General features: G+C 33.8%; 1 protein-coding gene across 3 annotated transcripts in view; it reads left to right on the forward strand.

Moving 5' to 3' along the window:
• LOC107164382 (uncharacterized) overlaps positions 1-25150 on the forward strand; it is a 277547-nt gene that overhangs the window by 219760 nt on the left and 32637 nt on the right. The gene's annotated exons all lie outside the window — the stretch shown is intronic.

Genomic DNA, 25150 nt, shown 5'->3' on the forward strand with positions numbered 1-25150 from the left:
TGGCGTTTTTAAATGTGACCATTATACTAATGAAATAGGCACATATATATATATAGATACGCAAACACAATACGCGCTTTATTATTAATGAAAATATCGATTTTTCTTGTTATGCGAAGATCTTTATTATACTTTGAATATGAAGCGACATCTTCATAATATCTTTGTTTGGTTTTTTCATACCTCTTTTGCGCCCGCTCACACGTCGGTGGACAAAAAACAAAAAATATTATCATTGTTCTACCCGTGTCTAACCTTTTTTTCGTCGACAAAACCGTTTCGAATTTTCTCGCTTTTTAAAAAGTGCGTACGTATATATAGGTAGGTACTCCGTGCAGAAGAAAATGGGGTGATTTCAGTTTTGCTTTATTTTGTCACGCGGAAAATGACATAAAATCCGAAATAGTCGTCATGTGTGTATACATATCATTATACATACGCACCTACAACACATGTGTAGTAGGTGTTTTCGTGTGTACTATGCGAAAAAGTATATAGTACGATCGTCTCGAAAAAAAACAATTTCACCAATCTCATGGTGACAAACACATAAGGACTGAATTTACATAACAATTGCCCTTTTTTATTATCATTTTTTTTTTTTTGCATTCTTGGCGATCACCCTTCACCTCACCGCCCGCAGTCGTGGCAATATTGCGAACGAAATATTTGATATGAGAGATGACGTGACGAGAACAAACCTGATTCGTTTCGATTACCTCCGAAAATAGAAAATGCTGGATGCCGATAAATTAGTCTTCTGTGACGTACGAATATAGCATACGCATATAGTACGTAACGTGCAGGGTTGTTTTTCGTAGAATTTCCGACCACAAAACTATTGCGGAAAATTAAAATAATAATATTGAGTTTCGCGATGATATGTAGATACCTGCACGAAGTTTTTCAGATTATACAACTGCAGTTACGTGGCCGTAACCGTAGTAGAAGGTATAAAACATTTCGACCGGATTACAGCCATGATAACCCGCAGCTGCCTTTAATTATAATTTAGTTCAGTTGAACAGTTTTTAAATCGTAATTATTACCTACCTACCTTTGTTTAATAGACGACGTGTGTACATGTGTACAATATATTATAACATCGTATTATTACATACTATCTGCGTACTCGAAATGCGTTTTAATTATTATCACATCCATTAAATATTGATCCATTCATAATATTATAATATATAGTCGGCACTCGCCACGTCTCGAAAGTGCTCCGTGCAGTTCATATCTCGTGCATACGAGATAATTACGGTTAATGTACAATAGGTCCAACAGGGATTATTACTGCGTTTTCAATAGATCGTTATTGTTCGTTACCGAGATTAATATATAGATACAATTCGAAATAATAGTTTTTGTTTTCGACGCCATTGTTTCAGCGCGGTGTTTTTGAAAACGGCGAGCGCCGCATATATTATTATTATTATCATTATTATACTACAGTTATATGGCGCACAATAAAATATAAGTTACGATTCAACTTGGCGCCATAAATTTGCCAAAAACTTACTTTTGGTATATACCTCGAAATCGGGATGCCCGAATTAATGTTATGATATGATTATCTGCGGCTGTGGCCGGGTGTATACAGGAGGTATATAGTGTGTGTTGCATTTGATGCGTAGTTTATATTTTATATCCGGGAACGGGCCAATAGACCGTCTTCTTCCGATTAACGTCCGTAGAACGAGATAAACATCGTCATTATATTCGCCTTTTAACCGCTGGCGACGACGTACCTATAATAAATAATATAATGGCAGCATAACCGCCGAAAATGCAATACTCCGCAAAATAACGCATTTATTTCCTTTTTATATTTTCCGTTCCTCGCAGTCGCTCACCCATCACCCACCGCACACTCATCACACTCGGGCTCAGTTTTGCGTCGAAAAGCGACACCATCATTGCAACCACCCGGCGAGGCGTGTGCACCGATTTCGCATGTAAAGAAGTAAATATCGTTGTTATGGACCTTTGCAGTGGTATTAGGTTCGGTTAGCACCCCCCCCCCCTTCAAAAAACCCACGTCATCGTTTGCATTTTGTTATATATTTTATGCGTCATTTTATTTTTTGTTTGTTTGTTGTTTTTTTTTTTTTTTGCTCTACTTCTTCCGAGGAAGGAGAGGTGTTTTTTCTATTTCCCCCACCTCCCCGTTTATCAACGGTCGGGTCGTCGTCGTCGTTAAGAGCGCGGGGGAACGAAATTTATGTGCGACCCTTCTCGAGCTTTTCCGCGTGCTAATGTCCTACCCCTATGAGGCGCGTCGCGACGTGTGCGCTCCTCAAAACGATACCTGAACATGAGACGGGGCCATTTCCTATGCAAAGTATAATTTATCATCCTGCCGACGTTGTCGTGAAATTGCAGAAAAAGTGTTTTTACCTTTTTTCAGCCCCTATGTCCCATTATTTCGGTCCAATGGCCTAGTCGCCGTATACGCATATTATTATATATACACAATAGCCATATACACCCAGCGCATGTGACAGTGTATGCGACTCAACGACATTGTGTCGTGGCCTGTGCGCATTATATTATATACACTCGACCGCGATGCATGCCTTCAATCTACATGGTAATAATGTCCACAGAATAATGATGCACCAACCGTTAATTATAGGCGAGCGGTGTTAGTTTCGGAACGACTGGCAAAGATGATATAATATTATTATGACGTGTTGAGTTAGATGAGAAAAAATAAAATGAGAGCCCCCTACGGCTACAGCCGAAACCCAATTAGTGTTGGGAGCTTGGGGGGGGGGGGGTGGATACTAAGCTCCCTCCTGTTAAACCACTCGAAAGTTTTATTTTTTTGTATTTATGTTGATATACCAATTCTATATTGTTCTAAACAAATATATTTTGAAAAATTCCCCTTCCGAACTTTCTGACATAGAGCCGCGTACACGTTTATGCGACCGTTAGGTTACCTATTATACTTATGATAATATTATATACATCGAATAACGCACCGCTAATTTAGCGATAGTGCATCAGCCCACGGTGGAGGTTGCCGTAGAACTGACCGACAACAACAAAGATAATAATATAGTATTATTATTTTGCGTCAGGTTATGATTAGATGAAAGAATATTATATGAGTTCCCGAGTAGTACTAACAGCAGTAAGGAGTAATATGTAACTGCAGCCAAAGCTCAGTCCGCAATATTAGGGATGGTAGATTTGAGGGACGACTAAGCCCCACCATAGATTTTATTGATTTATAAAAAACAATTCATTGTATTTTTTATGATAATATTGAGTATTATACTGTTGTACACAAATATTGTACCTGCTATATGTACTTGTAATTAGTGCAACAATGCGTAGAATTAAAACTTCGTTATATCTTATATACGTACTTCAAGGTTACAAATTTGAGAATCAAATTTGTAAATTTTAAGAACATAATAAGATATTACGAATAATATTAACTCTGAAGAAATAATCGACACTTTTGAAAATATTAAAATAAAACAATAGTTTTAGAAATCAATAATATAATTGATATGAAACTGGCCAAATACAAATTGTGTTACTAAGAATTTGAAATTTTATGAATAATATTAATATTATTAATCACACAAATTCGACATGTTTAAAACATTGACCTGCGGCAAGCATAATAATATAAAGCAGTTCTTAATAATCTTTAGCCCTCCAAAGTGGATTTCACGCTACCGCTCCCCAAAAATTTTGGACCTTAGTTGTGCCATTATTTTACATAATTAATTTGAATTCCGCACGAACTCCTCTCGAAGCTTTACTCGTGTACAACCGAAAGTGGCAGCATACGTACAACCTGTAAACCAGCGCCGAGTTCGTATAATATATCCCCTAATCTATTTATTTTTTTGTACTTTTCAAAACTAAAACAGATTTTAATCAAAAAACGGAAATATCTGCAGATCCATGATGTAAAAAAATTGTTGTATCCGTTGGGAATAAACAAACGTAATATAGTCTTTGGTCGTGACAACGCAGGGTCGCGATTTATAAATATATATTCGAAGGCCCACCGGTATAAAATCTCGATTTTTCGCCGATGGCCTTGCGGAGTGTAGTCGTTCGAGAGAGGGTACATAATTTTTGGACGGCAGCACTGGTGCAGACGTGGGTTTCATTTTATTTAGTTTTTTCTCTTTCTCTCTCTCTTACACACACACACACACACACACACGTTCTCTCTCTCTTCGGTAGACCGAAATGCCGTCCAGCTGATAGAATCCACACTATACACTAATGTCCGCACAACGCGTATATACTATTATAATAATAATATGTGCACCGCGCGACGCATTCGGGTCACGTATGGCTTAGAAAACGTACCGGAGATTTTTAACCAACATCGAGCGCCGTTTATGTGCCCTGGAAACCAAAACGGACGTACACACACGACCGTATAATATGACGCGTCCGCAAAATACGAATTTTCCGAATAAAATTACACGCGCGCGGAACACTTAAAAATAGCGCACGTACTTATTACTATTACTGTTGTATTATTGTTATTATTATTATGTGTACGCCGCTCACTCCGCTTTGTAGTTGTGCGTTGTCCTTTATACCAAGGTATAATACCTCTTCCCCGTGCAGACGACCTGCATCTATCCGCACAGTTCCCGAGAACGTATTATTACTATTATTATTATTATTGTTGCTGCGTAGGTACTGCGTCCATGCCCGGCAGCCATGTCGTTGACAAAAGGTTCTCCTCTCAAACGTACAGGGTAGTTGAATGTGAAAAAAATATTAATAAATAAAGTCCGCTGAATTGTGTCGAACGCGGGATTAAGCGGTGGGGGTGATGGCGGAGACGTAAGTAGATGTAAGAATTTCAAAAAATAAACGTGGCCATTGAAAGACGATGGGGTCTACAACATATTATACATACATGCATGCTACTTTTTTGTTCAAACATTTTATATTCGTCCGGAACAAATAACATAGTTACGGCAGCAGCAGCATCAGTGAGTTTAATAATTTCAAAATATTTTTTCCATTCCTCTCTCGCTCGCATGGTTTATATTTATCTGTCTGTATATCACTCAATGTTCTCTCTCCTTGGATCTCGTGCTCGCTCGCTCGTTCTAGCCAATCGGAAATTATCCCTTTATTTGACGTACTGCAAACTTCCGGTGTACTGGTTTCGATTTTAAGTTGTTTCAGCAACGGAAGCAACTTTTGTACGTACATATTATATAGACACAATAGTTTATACATTCTACATGTTAACAAATTACACGTTATTATTGCCACCGCCGCCGTTTTTCATCGAGTGAACATATTATTCAACGTGTTCGGTAGTCATCCCAAAACCTTTACTCCATGTTAGTAATATAATCATCATATCTTATATTCGGATTGTATAGTTTCAGCATTTAAATATAAAACGATATTCGTCTACGTCTTTCGTCAATTGTCATGTCTTCTCGTTTCTAACTACCATACGTGTGCACATATTATTAAATATTATTATCAATGACATATATATTTTATAAAACCTTTTAAATAATTATTGTTTTAAAATGTTCATTCAATTGAGTATAACATACCTACGGTTGCAATAATATTATGGTCATTAAAAATTTTTATCGGTAAAAAATAACGTGCATAATATTAACAAATATTTGAATATAAAATAATTATGCATTTGTTTTGATAGTTTTTAAAATGAAAATCGTACTTTCACGCACAAAATGTATCGATGTTGTACACTTTTGATTTAAGAACTAGGTACATAATACATATTTATTTACTACTTAAAACATTTAAGTGTTATTTTTCATTCAAAGAAATTATATAATAGCTGCGGCCAAGTCTTTCTTTTGAGTCCAAAACACGTGGAAGACCTGTACAGAATTTATTTTTATGAAACGGGATTTATACGAATAAAGTTTGAAAAAATATATATATATATATATATATGATACTTTACCCTTTAAATATTTTTACCAACTGTGCGCCGTTCACATGCCGTTACAAATTTTGTTATCTGGTCACTTCACCGTCCATATTATATATTTAAAAAATACGAGGTTAGGTTTACATAATACATATAATAAAATTAATTTAAAAAAATACAAAACACTACCTATAACATTTTAATACTCTCCTAGAATAAATTATGCGACAAAGATTATTTTGCTATGAACAAGATGCTCAACTCCAGATTACTGTCCAAAGCTATAAAAGAGAAACTGTATATACCTACCTCCTACCTGAGACCGATAGTAATGTACGCATGCGAGACATGGTCTACAACACAGGAGGTTGAAAAGAAAGTACTTACCTCCGAAAGAAAAGTTTTACGGAATATTCACGGACCTACTCGAAACCAAAGTGGAGATTATGATAGACGAAAGAACGATGAACTATACAGGTTATAAAACAAACTAAATATCGGATTGTTCTTAAAAGCGTTACGATTAGAGTGGGCTGGCCATCTCTGGCGGGCTGGTGAAAGTGTCAAACGAAATATCTTGATCCGAAACCCAACAAAAAAGCGACCTGCAAAGGGAAGACTTCGCCAGCGGTGATTACAGAGTTAAGAAAGATATTTCAGATACTGACGAGACAAAACGATTGGAGGATGCAATGGACCGAAATGAATAGAGAAGTTTGGTTAGGTTAGTGCTTAATGGCCTATATAGCACTAAAAAAAATATAGACGGGGAAATGGCTGACGAGAAAGTGTCCATGAATTCAAATTTTCTAGAAATGTGAGTACAGCGAATTGCCTCTGTAATTCTGTATATACCTTATTAAGTTAAACATAATATTCTACACATTCTTGGCGTCGTTGTCTTGATTGGAAAACTATTTTTGACGTGACAAGATGGTAATGACCTTATACGTGTACATGAACGCATATACGTAGTATGTGAGAACCGACCGTTAGAAAAGCAACCCTTGTATGTTATAACAATATTATGTATATAATACGATACAGCTTCGTGATGTGGCGCGAGAGAAGTAAATTTACGAACATTAATAACGACAATAATTATCGTCAAAATATGCGTGTCGTCATCCAGTGGAAATAAATTGACACCGAACACTGACGTGTGTCACATTAGACCGAACGGCTCCGCTAAGGGCGAACGGAAAAAGTATGTGTGTGTGTGTATGTTGCAAGGAGAGAGGGCGCGTGGAAAAGGAGGAGGGGGACATTATTTCTCAGGTGCGTTTGACGAATATGCATGACAGCGTCATTCTTCAACCGACCCTATAAATGGCACTCTTATTGCTGCCTGCAGACGCACGCACAAAGCCTACCCTGCACGACCCCTTAGGGATACCGAAAAACTACCCTCTTACCACCACCGCTGCCGCCGTCATCCGTTCCCGGCGGCCCGACGAAGGTTTTCACACTGTACACACTCACAGACTCACACACTCGCACGTTTACACAATATACACAGTAAGCGCACACGCGCACAATATATAACATATAAATGTATATATATATATAATATATGAATAACAATAATAATAATCATATCGTACGGAAAAAGCTTCGTCGACGCCGCCGCCGAGATTTGCTCACCCACTCCGCCTAACCCTGTCCAGAACTAGGAATCCCTCATTTCGGTCTCGGCGCTTTTCCGCTGTGTATGATATTATTAGCGTACGCATACAAAGGACCGGCTGTGCTATTTATATACATAAATTATATGTATATAATATGGTGTTTGTGTTCGGCTGACAGGTGGTGCACTGCGCTAGCGTAATGTCTTATCCGTCTCGACTTTTTCCTTATATATTATATTCTGTTTTCCTTCTTTGCGTTTCCAGAGAGCGCAGGCACACACACGCTCACACGGTAACGACGTATTTCACACGTTTTCGATTAAACCGTTATCGCCGTGTATTGGTTACAATATTATGTTATTATATAATATTCAATACGGTCGGAGTGAACGAATCCCGTCTGCCTGCACGGGCAACGTACCAACGATATCGTTTATTACATTATAATAATATATAAGTCACTATATTATAATATTAGTCAACGCTTGTTTTCTCGGCGTCAATATTATATAAACGCGAAGTTCACGAAACGAACTAACTACAACACAGCATAATATAATACTATATTAGTCTATATAACTATATATACTTATCATTTCACACAATATTCGATTATATTATTATTATTATTATTATCGAAATAAATAATAGAATATAGTGCGGAACGCTTAAACGAAAAAACTAACAATAATAATATTATTATACCAACACATATTTATAACGTATACTACTGTGGTATTTTGAGACTGAAACTCGAGACCATAATTTCACGAGTCAAAAATATTATCATTTTGTTTGTTAAATATTTTGTCAGTCTGAAAAATAAAGTACACTTTTTTAAGGTGATGTCAGTATATCATCAATACAATGTAAACAATATTTCCTTTTCGTATTGTATTACAACGATGACTACGCGACGTTCGAATGAAACTCGCGCGTCTATATAAAATTGGCACTAAATATGTATTTTGATATTTATTCATAAAGATCCATCTTCTGTTGTAAAAACATTCATTTGAACGCTGAAAAACAATAATTAAAAACCTACAAATAATATTATCTGATTGAGGAAACCATAACATGTTATTGTTATTTATAGCATAAACATATCGTAATCATATTATTCATTTACAACAATCATGTTTCACTCTAATAAAAATGTTGGAAAAATAATATTTAATACCATTTAATCAATTCGAAACACGATAATCTTTATCTTTTAAATGTGCATTTACCAAGATATACAAATAATTGATGACTTTTAAATTTTAATGGCTATACAATAATAGTAAAATACAATTAACTAATTTTGGATTTCAAAACCGTTTATGTGTTTAGACGAATACAAATTCCAGAACAATTATTATACTGGTTGACAAACAATTTCATAGATTTAACTATTCCAATTTCAATTACACCGTAACTCTGGCCAATTTAATTGCCTATATTAGATAATTTTGTTGGCGTTGGTTGTTATTGATTGTCGATTTAATAACTGTTTTATTCGATTTAGAACTATCATAAATACTACTAATACTTTAGACTTAGGGATTAAAAAAATGTCTTATAACTTATAAGCTCTATTTTTCCAGTACTTGAACAATGAACATTCAGTTGCATTAATCTCATTAAAATTACAATTAATAAAACTCACGTTATATATTTAATAACTAATTTTTTTTTTTTTTTTTAAATTTAAAATCAACATTATGTAAAAATTTTCTTTGCGGATAAAGAATTAACGGTCGCTACACTAAAACGCTCATCCTTCAACGGCAATTTAATTGAACAAATTCAGTAATGAACAACAGTATTGTACGGTGAACTAACTTTATATCGATACATGTACCTTCTAAGTAAATCAAAATAATGATACACATAAACATAGTTTTTCATAAAAAAAACATTTTATATGAATGCGCAGAGAGAGCTAAAATTATACGAAAATATTTACCATTATACATAAATATTTAATGGAGAGAATGTTTTAAATACTCGAAATCTCCAAAAATAAACAAAACAGAACATAAAAAATAAAAAGTGAAAATTAGGTAGTAAATTAAAAACTCCTCGCGAAGAGTAAATTGAAATAAAAGATCAAATGTTTAAATGTAAATCTACTCTATGATCAGTGTAAATATAATTAATGGAGTGTAGAAAAAAAGCTGCAACGATTTCTTGTTTTTACGAGTTCGCATTGACCGTTTTTATTTTAACGAACTCGTTGTAAATATACGTTATTTACATTTAAATTTCGAAGCGTGTAAAAATTATATAAAGTAAACACTTATACATCCACTCTAAAACGCGCCTATGATTTATTATTATGACAAAAATGCACACAATATCGTGCAATAGTGCATTGTTCATGCATTTGCCGTACACCGTGGTGATTTTTCTTAGGCGTCCGAGCGAACATATACATACAGCTTACATATACATAACGTAATACATTATTATTATATTACACTATTAGACCGTCACCCTCTTTCTAAGCACGGTAAATTTCAAACTGGTTTGAATTGAAAAAAATTCACCTTTTATCTGTATTGCCGCGATCTGTTAACACGTCTATGATTATAATAATAATAATAATAGCGTTTAATATTGTCCTATACTATCAGTCCTTCGTACAGGTCGGATCCACACCGCCGATAGAACGTCCCTCGCCATTCCGCGACGGTCACCACTGACGCAAACACGTCGATTTTCGTACTGCTCTCATTACATAAAAACTAAGTATCAACATTTTTGAAATATTTTTTTTACAAATAGTTTGAACTGTGGTATAGAAGTCATCGCCGCCGATACAGGACAAAATTTTTTGCTATTTTTTATCGTTATAATTATTTCAAATTTCTTACTTGTTTGAATATGACAACATCATCCAATAAGATAATTCAAATGTATAAAATTCGAGTTTTGAACGAGTGAGCTATATTATAGTCGTAAGTTGCTATTTAATGATATAAATTGAACAAAGGTTATAGTGGTACAGGTTTTTCCGTCTGCAAAATATTTGTCCACTATACTCCGTTATAGGTATATTATTATACTTAGCACATTCTTGTAACTAATTGACTATCGGGTTCGAAATTCGATTTATAGAAAATATACTCTCTTCAAATAAATATGAAATAAAAATGTACATTTTTTTTGTAAAAAACTATTTAGATTAAAATGATGTTCGATTTTTATCATTTTTGATGAATGCTTTTACACGTTCAAATTAGTCATCCTGTGTACGTAATATGCAGAGCCTACACATACTCAATCTACCTTAACACACCAAACCTTCGTATTCACTTAATATACCTATTATACCGGTCACTTTATTATACTTACACCTCCGTACATACCGACTATATGGCCTATATATATACCGCCGCGACGTCTCGACTGTGACAATGGGCCTGCCGACCGACGACGATCCTAGTATGATATAATAATGTACAAGTTCTGGCGCCTAGCGAATCAGTTTTCTTAATTATGTTTGCCTCCATTCCTCGCGGTTTCATAGTATAATTCCTACACGCACACACGCGCGCGCATAGATTTCGTGTACATGTTTATTTATACATTGCGTGTGAGTGTATGTATCTGCGCTTGACAGTCGTCTCGTCGGGATTTATTTCCATCTGAACAATGGTGCTATTGTGTCTCGACCCTCTACCCTCCTCAGGGTGCCACAAGACACCCCCTTAAAACGTCACACGTACCCTCCGCTCACCATCGCAGAGATCCGTTTGCGTTGACTAAATACACACATGCCTTGGCGCGTGTAACGTGAAACGAAAACGTCTTCGACAAACATATTATTATTATTATTATTATGTGCTGTAGTGTAAAAGGCCACCGCCGTGTCGTCTCGGTTCGAAAAATATTACAATATTATTATTCTCTTCTCCGGGACGTCGCCATCGCTGCAGTATACAACCCGCGAGTAGTTATAAAATAAAATAATGGAACATTCTCAAGTCGAGAAACTACCGGTGTTGGTTTTTGCCGGAATTCCGAACACTGCGGTTCCTAGTTCCTGGCCAAAAATCTGAGCAAAATCAAATTTACTATACACGCAAGTGTTTGTGGTCGGTGCTATTCTTTATGGCTGACACCGCGGTGGTGGCGGCGGCATCACGCGATCACTAGCACATAAATCTATGGATTATTTATTATAAGTTTTTTACTAAAAGTTTGAATTGTTTCATACATTTTTCCGTCTTCTACCTATAACTAGCAAGCACCACAATATGGCATCATGACATTTATTTTTTTTGCCTGGACATTGTTTAATTAATTAGAAAATAATTAAAACAATAGTTCGTAAAGTTATATGGGCAGTCATTGTCTGAATTCAGTACATAGACTGAACGATTAAAACGATGTATTACTATTTACTAGGTTTATGTATATTCCGTCTATGTTCAATATTATGCATTGGTTTCAGCTTGATAATGACGTAAAAGCGAATCGATTCGACATAGCTCTTTTTATTTCCCCCAAATAAACCATTAGGTACTACGTGCTATTTTTGAATAAACATAAAAACAAAATCCAGTAACCATATAAATAGATACATAAACATTAAGTTTCATTCGCCTGGTCGCAGAATAGTGGTATGTTGCGATATTAAATTTGATAGTAATAATAACTCACTCGTGGCAGTAAAAAAACGATTCTGAAATCGCGCTTGCTTAAATTTCGCCCAATGCTTATCTGTATGTTCCCCTCACGTTTAGAAAAAATATCAAGGAAATCTAAAAATTGGGTACTTATTACAACAGATATCATCTAAAGTCCAAACCCTATTTCCGGCCTTTAAAAGGCATTGCATAAAACATTTCAATCACTATAATATCAGTATATGTCCATATAGAAAATTATAATCATAATATTGTAAAACCAATACATTTTGTAGTTTACTTAGACTTAGAGCCACAATTTTATTACTTTTTACTTTTTAGTGTGTTCATTTAGTTTGATCGTTGCAGGATTAGTGCGTTCGGTATTGACTCCTAAAAGTAAACCAATAAATAAACTATCAAATACTATAATAAAACAGACACTTCGATAACGCGATTACAAAAAATTTAAAAAAAAATTAAAAGCTAAAATATAAATATTTAAAATTTAAAAACGTCATAATATAATCAATCTATATAAATAAATAATACAATTATAAAATAATTGTAGTTTGTCATATTATTATGAAGTAATTTTTTAAACAAGCCTTGTCATAGTATAATTATTTCCATACATAAACGACAAATTTAATTGTAAGTACAGTATGGTTAAGTCTCGTTCAAATACTTATAACGTAGGTACGACAATGTACTAACGAATATTTAGTTATCCGTTTTTAATGAGAACTCGTTTACAAACGCACTTACTTAAATCAACATCATGTTTACAACGCAATTTGTTAATTTAGTAGACCTTAAAGGCAAATAGTAAATAGAGAAGACAGTATTATTAAAAGTACGAAACTCATTAAAGCGTAATGCCAGCGTTAAAAATAAAAACTTTTTTTTAAATTATACTCTTTATGTCTCGTTAAAAAGTGAGCATAATTTAAGTGAAATTATTAATGAAAAACCACTGTCTAACAAAAAAGTTTACATGAATAACATTTTTTTTTAAATGTTTATACCATTTGAAATCTAAAATATTATACTTGGATGACATTGCGTTGAGCAGGAGTACTTATATATAACAAGTATAAAATATTGACATATATACCTATGACATATTTATCGTTTCTCTAGTATCCGTTTATTACAAATTCGGTAATATAATATATAATACAAACGCAATAAAAAGATGAATCTAGTAATTTACCAAAAAATATCCGTACCCAAACTTATACAACCCAGTTGAAATCAAACAAAAATAAATCATGTTCGATGTGTTTAAATTTCATAATTATTAAATTATAAAATACGTATTTACGTGATTATTTTTAAATTGTGCATTATTTGTGTAGGTAAGTAATAATTATCACAATTCGACTAAATGATGTAGTTTTTCGAGGAAATTTAATATTAATTTATAACATCGGTAATAATTAGAGAATTGTTTAATTTGTTTCATCCGTGATTCATTTAGTTTTTATAATAATATTTTTCTAGCTAAAGATTAAAACATTATAGTTGAAAGACAAAATTACAATTATCAATAATGCCATGAAAGCAATCGATTTTGTATTTGAAAACGTCACATTTGTCTTTATTTGTAGTTTCTCGATTTGTATGGCCCGATGAGTAATGACAATCAAAAATCTGTATTTAACTTTGTACGCATTAGGCAAAGTGCAACTTTCTGAGTTATGAAAGTTGAGTTTCAATTAAAACCACAAGATATTTATTTGACTATGTGGTCTATATATATCACATTATCACCTATTAGCTTTGCAAGTTGATAATTCAAAAATATATACAATCTAACTTTGAAGTAAATCTAAGTGAAACTACTTATTAATAACTTGATAAATGCCACTATTAATCATAAGGACTAAGAAATACAACTTTAGAGAGGATATCATCTCTATTATGTGATGGTGAAACTTTAGTTTAATATATATGATAAAATGTTGTTTGCAATTTTCTGTCCTTTAATTAATCCGTAAATTATTAATTCTAAGAAAACATTAAACGACGTGCCGACACTATTATTTGCTAATAATTTAACTATCAACGAAAATTATATATTATTTTTTAAACCTCTAAAAAACCATGTAATAATCGATTTTATAACAACTATGTAATATTATACTGCAGAAAAACACGTTCGGTTCAATGTTTCGCATAGATGTAATAAGTAAGTTCAAATTGCCATAGTTGAACATCCAGTTTTCGATATTTAAAATAATTTCTGAATGACAACGGTTTCAGTTTCGATAAATTTCGCATAGATCAAATACCGTCCAGAGTTAAATAGGTAAATGTAGAGTCTACAATTTTATGAAATTACAGTACTGTAGTGGAGCTACTTAGGTGTAGACAATTTGTTTAGTACTTATTACGGAATTTACATTCATGATTCATTTATTTGCCGTACATTATAATAATTATAAATATTATGTAATATGTGATTCTACCGAATTACTGTATTCTTCATAATTCATACTATACGATTCCATTCACCCATGTAATAATAACGACACGACACGAGTTCACTGATCAATTCTTATAATATCACGCTGTGATCAACTGTATATTATTGATAACCTTACCTATGATTATTGAGTTTCATGTATTAAACCATTGATTACCTACCTACTATATGTTTCTAATCGCCCTAAACTATGTCAAATCATAAATCGGCAAATTTATCCAAACCATCATTTTCACTTATAATCATGTATTTTTATACAATATTTTGTGCATCCAGCGCACAATTATGTCGCGCAAAATATTTTAAAACAAATTTTAAACGACATATAATATTATTATGACGCATAACCTAACCTGACATTTGGGTGTAAAAACATTTTTGTTTGGAATCAAAGGACTGCCAAACATTAATATAACATATTTTATACCTATACAGATATGTATTTGATATGCATCCGATATCATATTATATTATTGTATTGACCTATCACAAATAATTGTAAAATAATTCGCTGAAATGCAAACTAAACTAGTACCAACTAAATATGTCGACGTTAGTATAAACTATACGATGATAAATTATAAATAATGTATTATAAAATAACAACGAATAATTAATTATGATCCGCGTACAATTAAAATGCACGTGTTTGCCATTTTATTTTTATTATTGTTGTTGTTTGACGAAATAATTATTAAACAGTATTAAATTAAATATTCGTTGAGTCACGAAAACAAAAGTCCCCATACATCGGATTGTGCAGGGGATGAAAACAACAATCGCTATACGGGGTTGGGAGTGAAATGCAAATCAGTGGCGGTCGTCCGAAAAACCGTAAAGGACGTCCGGAATATAATATACAACTGTGCGTTAACGGCCGGTGTACAATTCTTGGACCATCGCTATACATAAAACATTGTAGTACACTGTATATACATATATTATATTATATGATGTACATATAACGTCTCGACCCCCGACCCCGATTTTTGTTATATTTTTTTTCGGTGTGTTTATGTCTGCGTACTTAATTTCGCCGGGTACACGCGGGGGCGAAAACCGGAAACATCCAGTGTCCGGCCAGCGTCGCGGCGCACAATGGGTGAGAGAATCTTCGCACACCCGGTTTTCCTCGAAGGGATGAACGCGCGTAGGAGTAGTTCCGGTTGTGCGCGCATTGTGTTTGGATACATATATTTGTATATAATAATATGCGTATCTGTATAATACGAGTGTGGGTGTGTGGGTACATGTACGAGGATGTACATGGTATATTTTTTTTTAACGTCCTGGGAAAAATATGAACCGCACGATGATTATAATAATAATATTACGAAATGGGTGAGCACAATGCATTTCACGTAACAATATGTAAAATCGTAAACAGCAGATACGAGTCGTGGGTGTATACACTGGCCGTTGAGAGAAGATTCCCCGCGATATTAGCATACGCGCTGTGTGCAAATATAATAATAATAATATTAACGGAGGGAAAAAATTGCATTCAAACGCGTCCTGGGACGTGAGGACGGGACATTTTCGTTCCCATAATGCTCCATATATATTATAATGGATCAACGGCGGTATGTTAATCGGACGAAATTGCATCCATCTCACCATACCCGCCGACGCGTATAATATACGTTAGCCGTCGTATAGTCTTTGCTGACCTTTAACCGATCTGAAAATTTACGACTGTGAAATTTGTCGTGGCTCGTTGCGTTTTACGGGCAATATAACGATGACGTTTTTTTTTCTTCTTATATATCTCTTCCATAAAAACCTTCACGTTGTCCCACTGGAATTCGGCCGCGTATAATAATAATAATAATAATAATTTTTTCAATTTCCAATGATGTCCGCATCGAGCGAGCGACCGACCAACTGACCGTTTCGGATTTATGACGATTTTCATAATTATACTAATATTATCCTTTGCGACTATATATACTCTTTTTCTTTTTCCCACCGTTTCAGCTGTATACGAACTGCACAGTTTTGCGCAATATGTTTACTTAAATGTCATGCGATTATGAAATACCTATGTACATGTAATTATAAATCCTACACGACCACAGCTGAAAGCCAACAAAAGACGAACATTATTATACGAGTGCGCACCAATGAGAATAAAACGCGGCTTTTGATTGGCCGTCGTTCACTCGGTTTATCTTACGACAATTATCTGGTAAAATTATCATTGTCCACCCAAACCGTTTTTCGATATAACCGCCAAGTCGTGTCGTAAATTATTTCGTACTTTTTTTTTCAATCAATATCATAGTACCATTCGCCTTATCTCACATTTTATTAAGGGACAGCTTGGCAACCCTTATACCTCGAGACCCGTGTACAATCGCCCCAGCATTATACCGTTTACGGATATCTCTTACAGTGTAAGACTTACACTATCCCTAAGCCAATATATATAGGTATATCCTTATTTTTTTATTTTTTTTGTCATCGAGATTTTATAGACTGCACTACGATTTTGATAATACTGTGGCTGCACCCTTCCGCACTTTAAATTGTTCTCCATAATCTAATTGAATTTGTTTCGAAAACTTAATTTTTTTTTTCAATCACATCTGCAACCGATATTAACTCTTCCGTCGACCGAGGTCGCGCATTCGAGAAACTATTTTGATATTTTAATTCGGTGCGAATTCGAATTTAATTTGTTGTGTCTGTTCGCGCAGTAAAACTTTAAAAGCAATATAATAGACTTTTAAAATCAGCACGGCCATAACCGTATATGACAAGTTTTCGTAATAATTAAACAAGAAATGGTAATAGCGTATATTAGTTTTGAAACCCTCGAAAAGTTTTTTAACCCGATTTCAATTGTATACTTGACATCAATACCGATGAACAGAGAGTATACATGATATTGTTGTTTTATTGAATTACATAAATGCCGTAACGTATTAATAAACAATGGAAATTTGCGCGTTATCTCTAAACTCGATGACGAAACGAAGTTTGTTTCGATCCGTATAACTGCACAATATTTTTTTTTCTAAACGAACTCCAATTCGCGAATCGCATGACATATCCTGTAGAGTCATCTTTATCATAGTTTTTGGTTGTAAATGTTTTGATTACAATTTAAAACATTTTGGTTTATGACAATAAAAAATAAAAAAATATTTTTACTTTTAAAAATATTGGGAGTTGAAATGATATAAAATATCAATTAGATTTTGTAATAATATTATCACGAATTGCACAGAGTACTTAAACCATCAACTAAGTTACCATTCGTTATACTATTATTACCTTGTCTATAGATATGAATACGACATAACCATATTAGCATAATATAACCTATTTACGTCAAAGTATCTGTATAGAATAATATTATAATCATCAATCAGCTATCATCGTTTCGTAACATCACAGCCTGCTTTAACTGATATCTCATCGAACTCGAACAAATTTTGAAGTGACAAAGGTCGTAAAAAATTAAAGCTTATTTATGTCTGTGATAATTCTAAGCATTATTGGATTGTAAACCATGCCCTTTGGAACGAGTTATTTTTGTCAAAAGTTATTGAAGAGTTATGTGAAATATTTCTGCACACGTCTATATATTATGATGATTGGACGTATGACGTTTGGACTCATCGGTATACCCACTTACAGCGGGGAAACATCATTCATAAATCGTTTATAAGGATACAGGTTGGTTTTTCGATTACCTGATCCACAATATTGGACCACGGTAACAATTCGTCTTGCAGCTATAGGAAAAATCAGTGATACGGCGAATAGTTTTATAGTAATTATTAAATCCGTCCGCGGCAGCCAATTGACGCACAATAAATGCACAGCTCGTTTGTTAAACAATTACATTATGTAGAGCTATTATATACAATAATAATAATATTATAATATTGTACGGCTGTAGTGGGTGCGACCGGCCGTGTGTAATTCAATGCAGCAACGGGAATTTATATTATTATATTGGTAGGTAGGTAGGTAGGTACATTTCAGGTGGAAAAAGGGAATTTGTCAGGTCGACTAATTTTATTGATCTCATTGAAATCGTTATTTAAACTGTCGACATTTATTCCAGACTCGGACCAGCCTTGTTTAATGCGCACCCATACATTATGACGACGCGGCGCGTTGCTTCACGGTGGTTTAAACAATAATACGATAATAATGTACACTCGCCGCCGCGGTGTAACCAGTTAACGGGTTGCGGGTATCTATCCGGACCAGATAATATGTGTTGCAAGCGTTTAAAATATTATCGTATTGTTATAAAGCAGCTCGCGGTGTTCCTAATTAGCGGCGGATCCCCGAAAGCCGCCGGCGCGATAATCGGTCGTAAATAAATTAGTCTGCCGGTCGCAATCACCGGCCCATGGCTAAACTCCTGCAGCCGATAATGATTGCTCGTGTCATTTGCAGTATAATTGGACGACAATAACGCGTCTCCGGTCAAAGCGCGTTATTCGCAATAATAAACGGAAGCTCTTTCGCACAGACTGGCCGCCTCTGAACCACCGTCGTCCCGTCCTGCATCGTTCACCCACAACACTCGCCCACCCGTCCACTCGCCACCCGTCGCATATATGCCTATGTTGTGTTCCACGGAATTCGAACTGGCGCTGCATCGTCCGGCGCAATTATCAGTGCGTATACATACTTCATGTGGGTGTGTGGGTGTGTGATGAGTACACCTCCCACTGATGAAAGGACTCGCGATGTGATTAATTGCGTCAACCGGCCACGCGCGAAACAAGCTCTAAACGTCAACGTTATATGAATGTTCGGGGGTGGTTTTCGTCGCTGTTGTATTGCTGTTCCCGTTGTTTGCCCTGCTCGATTGTCCCGGTTTTCCCCGAAAAACCTTGAACCTCCTATACTTACGTGATAAATAACTCGGCCGGAATATTTTTTGATTTACTCCGTGAAAAATCACCGACACGCCGCTATTTTTATTTCATTTTTTTTTCCTTCGCCCTTTTGTATACGCTCAGATGGACGTTGTAATAACGTAGGTATAGGTAGGTATAGGTACCAACCGTATATAGTCGGCTGTGTGGGGCGCGAGATCGATTATTTATAATATCACACGGTGCTTGCTCCGTAAATTTTGCTAAACCGTTCGTCTCGGACGTTTCGTTAATAATATACCTACCATTTATTCAATTTCGCACGTATAAAAATAATAGTTTGTTCACGATGGAGAACGGGGTTTCCGTATTAAACAAATTTCCGCCTCGGTAAAAAAAAAAAAAAAACTATTTTAAACATGCTACATCGAATTTATTTTAACAAAATAACAAACAAAATCAACTCCTTTGAGATTTTAACTACCTACTACGCGTCAATAGCAATTTAATTTGTTTATGTCGAAAAAATAATCATAATTTTGTATAATATTTTACCTCGTCAACTGATCCTTTAATAATAATTACTTTTATAATAAATATATATATATATATATATATTTACCCATGCGTATTGTGTATATATAATATATGACGTAGATTAAAAGTTTCCTTATTAGCAGTTAAAAAAATTTAAACATCAATAGCAATGCTAATTGCATCGTGTTCAAACATAATATCAAAGAATTCATTCGTTTTCCTTTTACTTATATTCCTCCGTTTTCGAACGTCGACAAGAATTATATTGTATAATATGAATTCTAGTAAAATACATACATACAGCCTATACATCAATCCCATACGCTATTCAGACGAAATTACATATTGGAAATTATTAACTCAATGGTATAATTTTAAATCTATGTACCTATAGGTATTATTAATATCGTGTATATACGCTTAGGATTTTTTTCCGATTCCATTACCAATCAGTTGCCTACGTATTATAGACCTATCTATACCAATAGCATAGTCCCCGTGGATTTTGAATTATGTATACGAGTAATAATCAACAGTGCAATAGTGCAATCTGCAAGTACAAAAAAACAAGTTATGGCGTACTTTATTTTTTATACTTATTATGAGTTATGGGTATTTATCAGGAATATATACAACGACATTATATAGTACAATACGTCCCTTTGAAGTATTGGAATACATAAGTACATTATACATATTTAAATAAGCCGACAGGACTGGGTACTATTTTTTTGTTACGCGGAGAAAAATTATTTGTTTAACGCAGTTGTATACGTCATGTGGTATTAATACATAAATATTGTAGTTTTAAGTTTTTCGATGGGATCCGCATATAAATCGATTGAAACTCTCTATAAATGTTTAAAGTATGTACCTTGAAATTACAATCCTTGTTTATAGTTGTTGTTGTGTTTTTCACACCGACATTAATTTCGTAGCATGTAAAACGCATTGACAGTAATAATTATCGTTGTATATGGAAAACTTATAAAATGTATTGCATTATTATTACTCTCATAGAAAAGCCCATTTTTGTTCTTACGAATAAATCTTTGAGAATCGATTACATTGCGTTGGTAAAAGGACAAAAGATTCTCCTCGGTCTGGTATAAATAAACAATAGTGGGCGGGGATAAAAATTATACCGTAGCGCATCCTTTTCATACGAAAAAGGATCGAATCGAGACGGTCAAATCGTTTCAGTTCTGAAGTCTACGTATAATAAATAAGAGAGTAGAGAGATGAAATAAATAAATAAAAAAAATGAAAAGAAGTGTACTCAGACCACGCGAACCGTAACAAAACGGATGTAGTTTTATTTTGAAACAGGAGAAGCGTTTTTCCATTGTACCCAGGAGAGACGAGAGAGGGATTGCCAAAGTGGAATAAAAATATAATAAAATCAAATAAAAAAAAAAAAATTCGCGAGATATAATGGACAAAGAGTCAACGGGATGTGTTAATAACGGGAGTTAAGCCGGTTAATAAACACAAAAAAGAGGGTTCTTTTATTTTCGAACAGTTTAATTTTTCCCCTCACGGTCCCCTAATCCAAGTTTTCACCGAACATTAAAAGAAACAAACACAAGTCGACGTTAAAAGTGTGTCACCATATGCCTTTGGGGTGGACTCTTAAAGTTTTTATTGTACGTGCGCTGTAATTTTCGCAAAACAAATAATGTTTTAAGATAATATCGTACCGTCGTACAATCGTTTTGAAAATATCTCCATTAAAATAAACATTATTATTAACTACAATATTATCTTATGAAAATTTTCTTTTACCATAAATCTCAATATTATTATCCGAACTAGAGTATAATCAACTTTTACTAATTTATGTATACGTTTGTATATTCGATTATTTTTATTTCGAAATAATACCAATCAATTTTGTTGAATCTGGTACATAATATAATAAAATCATCAGCTTCTTCATGTCAAATATAATTATAATTTATAATATTGAAACTAACTTTTAATGATTTCAATTATCATCAACGGTTCAAATATATAGTTAGGAGACTCAAGAGAACAGAGCTCCTCTGCATTTTTTAATTTTTTTCAGATTTCTTGAGCACTATCGCTGCGGATATTATTGCCATTAGAAAGTAATTATTCGTGTCCCGGGCGGCATCTATGTGTTCTTGTTTACAATATATTTTTTCATGATTTTATAACACTGTTTTATATCGCTAAATAGTGTGCTGAATTATAATATATTTTCAATTATTTTATAAACTATATACCTAAGACTTTATTATTATTATTTTAAGAAGTTATTGGACATCATTCAAAAAAATAAATACTGATTAATAACTATATTTTTAATGCCAATAAATGTCTTTAAAAAAAATGTAAATTTTTTAATTACTCATAAGTTTTAGAGACGTTATGCACTCATTTTTGTTCAATTCCTAGAGTCCCTTTTTTTATTTTTCCATGATGGTCACGATTTCTGGATTTATACTGAAAATATATACTCGTATTTTAGAATAATGTTGAACTCGTATTTTATATTCGATACATACATCAGCAATTGTTAAGCACAACAAATATTTTACTAATGACAGATTTTTTTTTATGATAGTTATATAACTTCACTCACATGAAAACAAAATAAAAATAAGGTAGTTTAAAACATTATTGCATGAAAAAAATGTTTACAAAAATATTTGTTGTATCCAAAACGACTAAAACTGACTTCTGCACGTTGCCGGAAAACCTATTACGCATAGTGAAAATAATTTTGTTTTGTTTTAAATACATTAATGATTTGCTTTCTGCAAAATGTTTATGTATCGCATATTTTATCATAATGTTAAAATGCTGGGAACGATGTAATAATATTATTAAATCAAATAGAGCATTAATATTCTGATACTAATCTGAAATCATAGAATGCATAATGAAATTAAATGGTCTCCAAATGCTTCCACTAGTAGATCTCGAGTATTGAACAAACAGACTTAACGTGCGTTATGATTTTATTAGACAATACCATAATTTATCTCGGCACGTCTGTGCTATATAATAATATTATACGTTTTCATACCACGTATAGACGTTTGATTTTATTGCGATACAAATCTTCTTTTCATTCATAAACACTATTGTTTTCACTATTGATAAAAATATATTTCCGTGTGGATGATCATCGATAATAATAATATAAAACATTCGTTTGCGAAACAAAAGCCATCCACTGCCATATTACACCAATCGCCGACAACCCCCCCCCCCCCGCTATTGCCACCGCTGCCACCGCGTGTGTGCTTAAAACATTGTTCTAGGCAGAAATGTAGATCCAATTACGAATGCGCCCCATCGACGGTATATTTTACGGAATATATAATGTATGTACAAAATTATTATTATGCTTCACACACACACACATTCCTAGGTATTCGGCTTTCATTACGCTTCGCTCGCCGCCAGTAATTTAATTATATTTACGAGTATATATATAGAGTAAAGAGAAATTGAATAACGAGCTCATTGATACGAATTATTTTTGTATAATCAATAAAGGATGGATAATAATAATATATTCGTTAAATAAAACCCCTATGGGTATCGAAAACGTCAGTAAATACACTGAAGTGAAAAAATATCTACCTACCTGCTACGCGCTGTTTTCATTTCGTTGGCATTTTTCACCTCGCCAGTCGAAATACTCGAATAATATTACTTGAGCACCACTTGATTTATAAGAGTTCAAAATCGATAAATTATTAAATAGCTACCCGATTGTTTTGTACAGCTAAATAATATTGTTTTATTAAAAAAAAATCAACATAATCTCTGTATTTTAAAATATTTTGTTGATGCCCACTTCAACCTATTACCAAAAATACATTCAACATATTGAGACCAATAGGTAGTGCAAAGGTTAAAAATTAAATTTATACTAAAAATCCAGCTCCTAACACCGAAAAGTTAATATTTAACGTATTAATTGAATAATGACTGACGATGGACGATATTAAATATATTATTTTATATTGTAAATCACAATAGGTTTTAGCGATTGGCTCGACAACGATGTCGGCGTTTTTTTTTTTTTTTTTTTGTAGTTGTAATAAAAAGCTAAAAAAATATATAGGTTATAGGTAGAGTTCCTATGTCTCTGATGATTAAAAATTTAACACAAAGGGTTAACTTGGCTGTTGTTTTAAAACAAATCTCGTCAATTTTCCAATAAACCTAGTGCCGCTTTTACTAGGTTTTCGAATATAATGGTTTATCATTGACCTCGTGTTCATTGGTACCCTGTACGTCCCTGCGATATTTTCTTTATATCTGATGTATCAATTTCTATGGCGTCAAATGCTCGCTATTCATATATATTATAAGATAAACGGCTCAACTAGGCCACCGAATTCAAGCCAAACAACTCGACCAAAGACACAAGAACCTCTAATTTCCTACCAATCTTCAGAATAAGTGAATTCTATACAAATCATCGTTACCTAATGCCAATTAGGTCTTACAACGTCTAAGTATGGAGGGAAAGCCAAACCATTAAACTTGAAATGAAACCCAAAATTCCGATCAACAACACTCGACCTGCTATAACCCTTCTACGTCTCTATAGCCACAATAAAAAATTCGATCTAAGCACGTAGACATCGTCCATCCAAAACTGCGTTTACTTTCTATCAACGAATTCGTTTCTGCTTAGCCAACCGTCCTAATTCGCTCAATATAAATCTCAACTCAAATAACAACTATGAAGGAAAAAACCACTCTTGCCAATGGCGCCGCAGAGACATGTGATAAATCCAAATTAATCAGCTAATCCGCATCTTAACCCTCGTACAACTCTCATCTTAGTGAAAAAAAATAATTCGTGTATATCCTGTAAAAAAAAATATATATCAGACGTCGATTATATTAATATGTACCGATTTGCCCGGAAAGTCATTATAAAAAATATAATATAATATGATGATAATTTATTCTAATAAGCCTATAAACGTCCGAATGAACCTCTATACAAACGTCGCGATTTTCACGACGGATTTAATAATACCCGACAACCACACACACAATGGTGACGCGGTGAGGGGGTAGGAAACGTTCGACAATTATTATTC

The sequence above is a fragment of the Diuraphis noxia genome, unplaced genomic scaffold (genome assembly GCF_037042655.1).
Source record: "Diuraphis noxia isolate RWA-SAM2 unplaced genomic scaffold, SU_Dnox_SAM2 contig0005, whole genome shotgun sequence".
NCBI lineage: Eukaryota > Metazoa > Arthropoda > Insecta > Hemiptera > Aphididae > Diuraphis > Diuraphis noxia.